This window comes from Ovis canadensis, chromosome 2, assembly GCF_042477335.2.
Source record: "Ovis canadensis isolate MfBH-ARS-UI-01 breed Bighorn chromosome 2, ARS-UI_OviCan_v2, whole genome shotgun sequence".
NCBI lineage: Eukaryota > Metazoa > Chordata > Mammalia > Artiodactyla > Bovidae > Ovis > Ovis canadensis.
This window is the reverse complement of record NC_091246.1, coordinates 63,414,576-63,425,798: the sequence shown is the minus strand read 5'-3', so window position 1 is coordinate 63,425,798 and position 11,223 is coordinate 63,414,576. Positions and strand designations below refer to the sequence as shown.

General features: G+C 37.3%; 1 pseudogene; it reads right to left on the bottom strand.

The window, feature by feature from the left end:
* Positions 1 to 3,976: 3,976 nt before the first annotated feature.
* The window catches only part of LOC138432357 (nucleolar protein 56 pseudogene), a 77,563-nt pseudogene continuing 70,316 nt past the window's right edge, over positions 3,977 to 11,223 (bottom strand).

Sequence of the window (11,223 nt, the reverse complement as noted above, 5' to 3'; positions counted from 1 at the left end):
GCCAGACCACCTGACCTACCTCTTTGAGAAATCTGTATACAGGTCAGGAAACAACAGTTAGAACTGGACATGGAACAACAGACTGGTTCCAGACTGGAAAAGGAGTAGGTCAAGGCTGTATATTGTCACCCTGCTTATTTAACTTATATGCAGAGTACATCATGAGAAATGCCAGGCTGGATGAAGCACAAGCTGGAATCAAGATTGCCAGGAGAAATATTAATAACCTCAATTATGCAGATGACACCACCCTTATGGCTAAAAGTGAAGAAGAACTAAAGAGTTTGCTCTTAGAAGAAGTATACACTGGTAGAAACTACTCAAAGGATCATTTGGTAATATTTATCAAAATTAAAAGGACACAGACTCTGAATCAGCAATTCTAATTCTTTACACTCAGAAATAGCCCCACAAGTGTGAAAGATTTCTGTACAAATATTTCTATTTCAATAATGTGGGGAATAAAAATGGAAATAAACTAAATGTTTATTTGTAGGTGGGTGACCAGACAATTTATCATCTGAACTGGGATAATTCTAAGAATTCATGAAAGAGCTGTTTGCAATAATGCAAGGATACCACACATAAACCAGAACTGTCCATGGAACACAGAAGTGTTTACTATCATGTATCAATAACAATTTATCTATCTTCATAGAGATTGCTTATATAAAACTTTGATTGAAAAAGAGATATACAGAGATATAAAGAGACATAGATACACATACATATAGCCTTATGCAAGAAAGCATTTCCAAAAAGATTAAAAAAAATTAGTTGTTTGTCAGTTGCTTCATTTGCTATTATTTTCTCCCATTCAGAAGGCTGTCTTTTCACCTTGCTTATATTTTCCTTTGTTGTGCAGAAGCTTTTAATTTTAATTAGATCCCATGATATGGGGTAGCAGGTGGGAGGGGGGTTCATGTTTGGGAACTCATGTACACCTGTGGAGGATTCATGTCAATGTATGGTAAAACCAATACAGTATTGTAAAGCAAAATAAAGTAAAAATTAAAATTAAAAAAAAAATTAGTGAGCTCTGGGAAATGGGATATGGGGAGGAGGAAGAAGAGTTTTAATTTTTAAAACATTATTTTGAATTTTTAGAATTTTTGTCCATAAACAGAATAAAAAGCTAACAGATCATGTTATTTGAATGGTCTGCTCTGCATTAAGAAGAGCCCATTGAATGGCTCATTAATTTTTTTTCCCTTCTGTCATCTTTCTATAGCTACTGATTTCCTTTCCTCTCCGCCAAAAGCATGTTTTAATTTCAATTCCAATCATCTCAGGCCAATTAAATAACACCTTAACAATATTGTAGAAGATCTTTTAAACAATATCTGCTTAAGTGACCTGAATTATCCACATTTTCCATTTTGTTAATACAAATGGATCTTACTGCTAGCAGACAAGTCAGCAAGTTTCTAACCCACTTGCCCATTTCTGTTCCTGTGAATTGGGCTGAATGTTTCCTAAAGCTTCAGTTGTGTTTGTAATCAGTTTAAATTAATGGCATTTGTCTTAGTAATTACATAATTTTATTAAATAATACTTCAAAAACTGATGATCATGTGTGTGTGTATCAATGATACATGCTTTGAGAAATAAGGTAGACAGAAAAACAACAACACAAAAACCCCAATATATCAAAATGGGTAAGGACAAGAACTGTGATGAAACTTGTGGGAGAGTATAGAGAATTGTTAACTTTCCAGTCAGACTGCTTCAGGATATTTAAATTTCCTTACTTAAAAAAAATCAAATTTGGAAATGATAAACACTGTCTTTATAAGCATAGTTTAGGTGAGAAAAAGAAAGATTCAGAATAAAAAGCCTTGGCCCTACTTCAAAAGCTCTATTTTTAAATTAAAATATGGAGTTTGAAGTGGCTATAAACTTATGATTGTCCTTTTTGGCTGACTGTTCCAATTAACAGTTTCAATCCAAGTTTCACCAATTGTTTTTTTCTCTTTAATCCTCCAACTCAAATATTTCCTTTTCCATGAAAAATTTCCTGAACTTTCATAATTGCTTCTAAAGAATCAATTATCTATAGATGATTTAGAACAATAGACAAGAACAATAAACTCTTTCTAGCCCCAGCCTCTCTATTAAACTTCATAATTTCACTTCTGCATGCTATATCATTCATTCAAAGAATGGCATTCATTCAGTCCTTTAAAGAAATATTTACTGAATGCCTACTGAATGTGAGGAAGTATACTATACACTTGGAAAACAAGGAGTTAAGTTCTTCAAAGAATTCAGTTTAGTGAAAAGACTAATTAATGAAAAAATAATTGTAATTATTAGTTGCAATAAAAAGTAGGCATTGCTATAAGGTGAATAAACATGAGCTGATGGAGGTACACACAAGTCCATCCTTATACAGACATCTCAAGCAGAACACATCCCAAACCACACATATTATTCAAGTTTTCTTTCTCTTCAGTTTACATTCAAGTGAAGGGTACCACAGTCCACCCAAAGCAGAAAGCTACACATCCAATAACAAATCATGTTTTATCAATCACATCACTTAAAGATTACTTTACTGCACTCATCAACTCAAAAAGTCCTTAATTCTGGTCCTCATCATTTTTTCCTTGAATAATAAAATACAGTTATCTACCTTCTTCAAATTAAGCTTCTTTTCCTCTGGCTTTATAATTGACAAATAGAATCATAAAATGTTGAAAGTATACAACATGATGATTTGATATAGGTATATACTGTGAAAGGATTCCCACCATCAGGTTAATGGATACATCTATTACCTTATATATTTACTTTTTTTTATGAGAATATTTACATTCTACTCTTAGGGAATTAGCTGTAGTCATCATGTTATACATTAGATCTTCATACCTTTTTACCTTAAAGCTGAAAGTCTGTACCCTTTTACCCACCTCTCTCTATTTCCCCCACCCCCAGGTCCTGGTAACCACTTTTCTACTTTATTTCTATGAGTTTGACATTTATTTTTCAGATTCCAGTTGTAAGTTATGTAGTATCGGCCTTTCTGTCTGGCTTATTTCAGTTAATATTTCCTTCTCATTCATCCAATTTGTAAATGACAGAACTTCCCTTTTTTAAGACTAAATAATATTCAGTTACATATTATAATTACATAATATTGGTATTTTCTTTATCCATTTATTTGTTGATATACACTTGGGTTGTACCTACACCTCGCCTATCATCTAATGTGGCAATCAGCATGGGAGTACAGATCTCTCTTTCAGATAATAGCTTTGTTTCCTTTGGATATAAATCCAGAAGCAAGTTTGTTGGTTCATACAGTAGTTTTACTTTCAGTTTCTTGAGGAACCTCCATATTGTTTTTCACAGTGACTATTTAAGTTTATATTTCCACCAAGAGTGCACAAGGGTTTCCTTTTTACCACATTCTCTCCAACATTGTTATATCTTGATTTAGATAATAGACATCCTAATAGGTGTGAGGTTGCAGTTTTGATTTTCTATTTCCTGACAGTTAGAGATGCTGAGCACTTTTCATGTTCCCAATGGCCACTTGTGTCTTCTTTAGAAAATGTCTATTCAAGACCCCTGCTCATTTTTTAACGTTTGTAGTTTTGGGGTTTTTTTGTTTGTTTGTTTGTTTGTTTGTTATTGAGTTGTGTGAGATCCTTGTATATTTTTAAAAATTAACTCCATATCTATACAAATACCTTCTTCCATTTCCTAGGCTGACTTTTCATTTTGTTGTTTGTTTCCTTTGATGTGTAGAAGTTTTTTCATTTGATATTGCCTCATTTATTTTTGGTTTCATTTTGCTTTTGTTGCTTTGCTGCCTTTTTTTTTTTTTTTTAATTGGGCTTTAGGGATTGGGATGGGAAATGCCTCTGTTAACTTATGCCCCACTAGGAAGATGTCCATTCTAACTTTCCTGGGATAGCTTTCGGAGCTTTTTCTTTATCTTGGAGCTGCTGCTCTTGCTGGCAGCAGCCTCTTAAGGTCCACTGCTAAATGGGTCCTCCTTGGAAGACGATTTCCGCTTTTTCTTGGGGACCCTCTTGTTTTCTGACTCATCAGGGTCAGTAACTGGTTCCTCTTTGCGAAAAGATTTCTTCCTCTTGGGAAGACTTCCAGTACCAGCTGTCTCTTCAAAATCACTACTAATTAGCTCTTCCTTGGGAAAAGATTTCTTTTTCTTGGGTTTGGAAAGAGACAGATGGGTCTTCCATTCCATTCTCCTGAAGAGCCTCCTGGGGCTTTTGCTTTTTCTTCTTTTTGGGTCTTTTACTTGTCTCCTCACACTCCTCTGGGGCACTGCTATTTTCTGAAGAAGCCAGGGCAATTGCAGCCAGCTTTTGCTTTTCCTTCTTCAAGCATTTCTTTCTGTTTTTCAAGCTTTGTTGTAATCTCAGCAGCTGCTTCTTCTGCCTGAACCATTGCCTCCTTCATGACATCCAGATTCTTCCAGGGAATCTCTCCAATCTCATAGAAGGACAGCCACTCCTCAACTTGTTCTCGAAGCTTCTCCCAAAAAACACTGGTGGGCACTTCAGAGAAGCAATCGATTCGTGAGGCAATACTGCATTTGTTTGCCAGGTATCAGGAGATGCGACCTTTGTTCTTGGCAGCTGCTCGGCCAATGAATGTAGAGTGGAAAATGAGTCCATATTTTAGGGTGTTATCCCTTGTCTTCAAGGCTGTGGAAACTTGGTCCCTTTGCTGGGCCCAGGGAATCACTCAGACACCAGGACTGGCCATCACTGTTGCTTTGCTTTTGATGTCAAAAACAAACATCGTGAAATGAGTGTCAGGGAGCTTACCCCCTGTTTTCTTCTAGGAGTGTCACATTTGTAGGAGTTTAAATTTTATGTTCGAATCTTTAATCCATTTTTGACTTGAATTTTGTGCATGGTATAAGTATCCAGTTTCATTCTTTTGCATGGCTATTCAGTTTTCCCAACACTATTGAAGAGACTGTCCTTTTCTCATTGTATGTTCTTGGCTCCTTTGTCAAAAGTGTATTGAGCATATATACATATGTTTATTTCTGAGCTTTTTTATGTTAATACCACACCTCTTTGATTACTATAGTTTTGAATTATGATTTGAAATGAGTAAGTGGGATGTTTCAAGCTATGTTGTTCCTCAAGAGTGCTTTGGCTATTCAAGGTCCTTTGTGGTTTCCTAAACATTTTAAGACTCTTTTTTTTTTTCTATTTTTGTGAAAAATGACATTTGAATTCTGAAAGGGATTATATTAAATCTGTAGATAACTTTGGGAAGTGTGGACATTTGAAAAATATTAATTATCATGAGTATCTTCTGATACCTTCTTCACTGTGGCATCTGGAATGTTTCTCCAAAGGGTAATTGTGGGCATACCTCACTCCTGTTTTCTCCTTCCATGACTCTGCATTGCCTTCAGGATGAAGGTCTACCTCATTTCTGATCATGCTTCTGCTTGTACCTTTCCTTCTTATGATTATACTAAATTTGATTGAGAATTAAACTTTAGAACATTCATAAACTAAGCATATTCATTAAAGAATGTTTTAAGTAGTTTTTCTCATACCTTCTGCCTCTCAACACACAGCACTGCAATTGCAATTTCCTCTAGAGCCAATCACAATGAATACATTGCAATCACAGATTTAGAAGCATGGCATGCCTTCATGGTTACATAGTTGACTGATTATGTGATCCAATTTGGATTTAAGCCATTGTTTCACATGGCTCCCTTCCCTGAAATTAGGATAATAGCTCCTGGAGGGCAGACCTTCGCAGAATTTGATCAGGGCTTCTCTTAGACATAACCCAAACAGCAGAAGAATTAGTACAATCCTTCAATAGCTGGTATAAACAGTTATAAAGTACAATTTTGATATTTTCCTTTTAAATTATGAAGTTCATGCAACGCTTGATTGCTATTCACCTATAAGATATCTTCAGTGTCTACCATATAAGAGGCACTACTCTAAGTGGTAAGATTCAAAGATTAATAAAGTGTAGACTCCTTCCTAAGTGGAATAAGCATAAAGATAAGTATTGTCAACATTCTCCAATAATAAAGATGTGGGTAAATTATTATTTCTTATGCTAACATGTCTAATCTAAAAGCTACATATAGTTAAAATCATTTTAAAATTTATTCATTCAATTACAACATAGTCTTTGAATTTCTATTTTGTATTAGGTACTATATAAGGAACAATGGGAAAAGAGGTGAACAAAAAGCATAAATAATACCCTTGTTTTCACCTTCAAATAATAATCAGTCTAGTCAAAGATTATGTTATTGAAATGGTTAATTCAATGAATACTCATAACTATGTTAAATAATCTAATGTAGAAACTCATGATTCTGGAAGAACATTTAACAATGGGATTAATCTCATCAAAACTGGTCAGGGAGGGCATCCTTGAGGAAGTGATGATGGAGCTTAGGTCTAATGAGTAGCTAGAAGTTGACTAGACAGGGAGGCGAGAGGGTGCTCCTGGTAAAGAAACCAGCTTGCACTAGGACCCTGTGAAAGGAAGCAGCACATTGTAAAAAACCTCAAAGGACCCGATAGGCAATCAAGTTGGAGTAGAGAAGGCAAGGAAAATGAGGGTATGGAGCATTTCAAGGCACTGCTAATGGGTTTTATGCAGGGATAGGAACAGCATGGGAGATGGGTCTGAGGAGAAATGAATGGAGCTGGGAGTACTATAAACAGTTGTGTTCTGTCAAGATAACTGGCTACCCTAGATAGAAATGATGAGGAGGGACAACAGTAACTGTGGGGAGGCCTTCAGGGGGCTTTCACAAGGGTCCAGGTGTGAGGTGACAATGCTATGAAGCAAGATGGTACTAGTGCCTATGAAAAGAAGGTGAAATTATGAATATAAAGGATGTAAAATTCTTAGAACTTATTGATGAATTAGTGAGGGAAAAGTAGATATCTTCTGATTTGGTAACATAAATGAATGGTGCTACCATTCTCTAAGATATGTGTAAAAAGTCTATCCACCAGATTCCTTTTCTCTTATTGTCTTTTTTTTAATGTCAAATGTCAAATAGGGTCAAAAATGCATTTTTAAATATTAACTCAATATTAATCTAATTTATTTCTCTAATTTATCTTGTAAGAAATGAAATTAATCAACTTTAAAACACGAGAAATTACTTAACACATTACATTTGCACAAAGGGTAACAAGCAAGTGGCTTATCATGGTTTGGCATCTGACCAAGCCTACAATCCTATCAGTAGTTCACCAGCCTGATATCATCCAAACATAAAATATCCAGAGATAGTGCCTGAGCTTTGACTGGAAGATGATGCCCGAGTTAAACAAAGGATTCTTAAATAGGACTGGTATCTTAGAAACCAACTTATGTCTTAAGCTTTGTACTCTAGAAGTTAAAAAAAAAGAGTTAAGATTTGAATTAATTAATATGTCAGCTCTCATTCAGTTCAGTTCAGTGCCGTTCAGTAGCTCAGTCATGTCCGACTCTTTGCGACCCCATGAATCGCAACATGCCAGGCCTCCCTGTCCATCACCATCTCCCGGAGTTCACTCAGACTCACGTCCATCGAGTCGGTGATGCCATACAGCCATCTCATCCTCTGTTGTCCCCTTCTCCTCCTGCCCCTAATCCCTCCCAGCATCAGAGTCTTTTCCAATGAGTCAACTCTTCGCATGAGGTGGCCAAAGTACTGGAGTTTCAGCTTTAGCATCATTCCATCCAAAGAAATCCCAGGACTCATCTCCTTCAGAATGGACTGGTTGGATCTCCTTGCAGTCCAAGGGATTCTCAAGAGTCTTCTCCAACACCACAGTTCTAAAGCATCAATTCTTCTGCGCTCAGCCTTCTTCATAGTCCAACTCTCGCATCCATACATGACTACTGGGAAAACCATAGCCTTGACTAGACAGACCTTAGTCGGCAAAGTAATGTCTCTGCTTTTGAATATGCTATCTGGGTTGCTCATAACTTTTCTTCCAAGGAGTAAGCATCTTTTAATTTCATGGCTGCAGTCACCACCTGCAGTGATTTTGGAGCCCAAAAGAATAAAGTCTGACACTGTTTCCACTGTTTCCCCATCTATTTCCCATGAAGTGATGGGACAAGATGCCATGATCTTCGTTTTCTGAATGTTGAACTTTAAGCCAACTTTTTCACTCTCCTCTTTTACTTTCATCAAGAGGCTTTTTAGCTCCTCTTCACTTTCTGCCATAAGGGTGGTGTCATCTGCATATCTGAGGTTATTGATATTTCTCCTGGTAATCTTGATTCCAGCTTGTGTTTCTTCCAGCCCAGCATTTCTCATGATGTACTCTGCATATAAGTTAAATAAGCAAGGTGACAATATACAGCCTTGACCTACTCCTTTTCCTATTTGAAACCAGTCTATTGTCCATGTCCAGTTCCAACTGTTGCTTACTGACCTGCATACAGATTTCTCAAGAGCCATGGAAAAGAAATGCAAAAAAGCAAAATGGCTGTCTGGGGAGGCCTTACAAATAACTGTGAAAAGAAGAGAGGCGAAAAGCAAAGGAGAAAAGGAAAGATACAACCATCTGAATGCAGAGTTCCAGAGAATAGCAAGAAGAGTTAAGAAAGCCTTCTTCAGTGATCAATGCAAAGAAATAGAGGAAACCAACAGAATGGGAAAGACTAGAGATCTCTTCAAGAAAATTAGAGATACCAAGGGAACATTTCATGCAAAGATGGGCTCAATAAAGGACAGAAATGGTATGGACCTAACAGAAGCAAAAGATATTAAGAAGAGGTGGCAAGAATACACAGAAGAACTGTACAAAAAAAGATCTTCATGATCCAGATAATCACGATGGTGTGATCTCTAATCGAGAGCCAGACATCCTGGAATGTGAAGTCAAGGGGGCCTTAGAAAGCATCACTACGAACAAAGCTACTGGAGGTGATGGAATTCCAGCTAAGCTATTTCAAATCCTGAAAGATGATGCTGTGAAAGTGCTGCACTCAGTATGGCAGCAAATTTGGAAAAGTCAGCAGTGGCCACAGGACTGGCAAAGGTCAGTTTTAAAGAAAGGCAATGCCAAAGAATGCTCAAACTACTGCACAATTGCACTCATCTCAGATGCTAGTAAAGTAACGCTCAAAATTCTCTAAGCCAGGCTTCAGCATTATGTGAACCATGAACTTCCAGATGTTCAAACTGGTTTTAGAAAAGGCAGAGGAACCAGTGATTAATTTGCCAATATCCGCTGGATCATGGAAAAAGCAAGAGAGTTCCAGAAAAACATCTATTTCTGCTTTATTGACTATGCCAAAGCCTTTGACTGTGTGGATCACAGCTCTCATTAATGCAGTTAAAATCCCTCAAATTATGGACATTATAGTAGATATGCTTTCTTCTAGGAAATATATTTGTGTTAAGAATAAAATGAGTTATAATGAATGATACCCACTCTGCAATTTCATTTTTATTTTTAATTAATTTTTATTAGAGTATAGTTGCTTTATAATGTAGTGTTAGTTTTTGCTTTACAGCAAAGTGAATCAGCTATATGTATACATATAATATATATCCTTTATTTTTTGGATTTCCTTCCATTTAGGTTACCACAGAGCACTGAGTAGAATTTCCAGTGCTATACAGCATTCACTCTGCATTTCAAAAACTTCATAATCAATTTGGAGGACAGATTTAATTCCTAAATTCAAAGGCAAGGGTATCCTGTAAGTTGACTATCAGTGTTAAAGATTTTGTAAATGAATATTATATTTTTGGAAAAAAATTGAAAAATAATAGAAATTTAATATGAAACTGCCGGGGTCCAGCCCTGGTGGATCCAGGGAATTCGAAGGGTGGACGGCGTCGGCGTGGAAAGACTTGTTTATTTATTAATATAAGATTAGATTAAGAAACTATAGTGTAGTAAGAAGATTAAGTGGAGGAAGAGGGCTGAATAGCTTGGTTTACCCGGAAGGCCAATAAAATTCCAGACAAGGAATTTGCACCATCTACGTTGGGCCACCGGCGCCCGCTTGAATATCTAAGGGTGCCTCACCTTAAGCTCCCTTTCTCGCGGGTCTTAACAGCCAGGGCAAGTAAGTAGACCTGGCGAGCCTCCGCGCTCCAGGTGGAGATTCAGCCCGAAGTTAAAGTAAAGAGCAGAGAGAGGGAAAGAGAGAGAAGAAGAAAGAGAGAGAGAGACACGGGGGGAGCCAGAGTCCCAAGAAACCAGGCCGGGAGACTAGTTAGAGAAGCTGGTCCAAGAAGCTGGCCCCAGAAGCTGGCTCCATCCTTTATTGTTCAGAAGGCCTTTTATACTTTTGATAAAACACAGAGATCAATGGGTAACACAAGATTATGTAGCTTCACAGCTCAGGCTCTTTCTATACATCATTTGGTATACAAAAGGTCTCAGGTGATTTACATTATCTTCTGGCCAAGAGGCTTGTTAACACTTTTTGGCTCTCTTCCTTAATGAATGTTAATCTTGTTTCCCCTGAAGTGTTTTTCTTTAATCTACATCTCCTTAAAGCATTAACATTAAAGTTACATCTCTATAGAACAAAGGTGCAGTGGGATATAACAAAGAAGGTACTTAACTCAAAGATCTAATGTTGCTAACACAAGGTCTACTACTTGTTTTTCTAACTATATCTACAACTAAAGGATGTGAAAATTTGGCAGCAAATATTGACTCAACAAATGAAACCTTTAATCAGTCCTATTCTAAAGATTTTGACTCCTCGGAAGCTCCTACATTCCTAGGATGTTTTAAGCTTCCTGTGCCTCCTGCGGTCAGGAGGCCTCAAACAATCACATGCGCATCTGTAGGAGTCCTGCAGGCAGGCTAGAAAGCCATCAGAGGGTTTTTTGGATTGAAACACTCTTTCAAATGCAGAAGACTAAAGCCCTGAAATGACTTTTTCCAGAAAATGTCAGAAGAGTGGAAAAGCAGAGCACAAAAGCCGGCAGATTTTTGTTGGGGTACATGCTTAGGAATTTCCAGAGGGGCCCCTGAAGTCTGAGCACGCCTTGCGTATGTCAGCTTCCTTTCTCATGACCTTGTCACGGGCGGGATTCCTCACACTGGCTTCCGGCATGAAACCATTCTTCCATATTAAACAGGCTGAATACAATAATTTTTTAGGCTAGTTTCTGATTTTGAAAGAAAGATGCTGCTGTTGCTGCTGCTGCTAAGTCGTTTCAGTCGTGTCTGACTCTGTGCGACCCCATAGACGGCTGCCCACCAGGCTCCC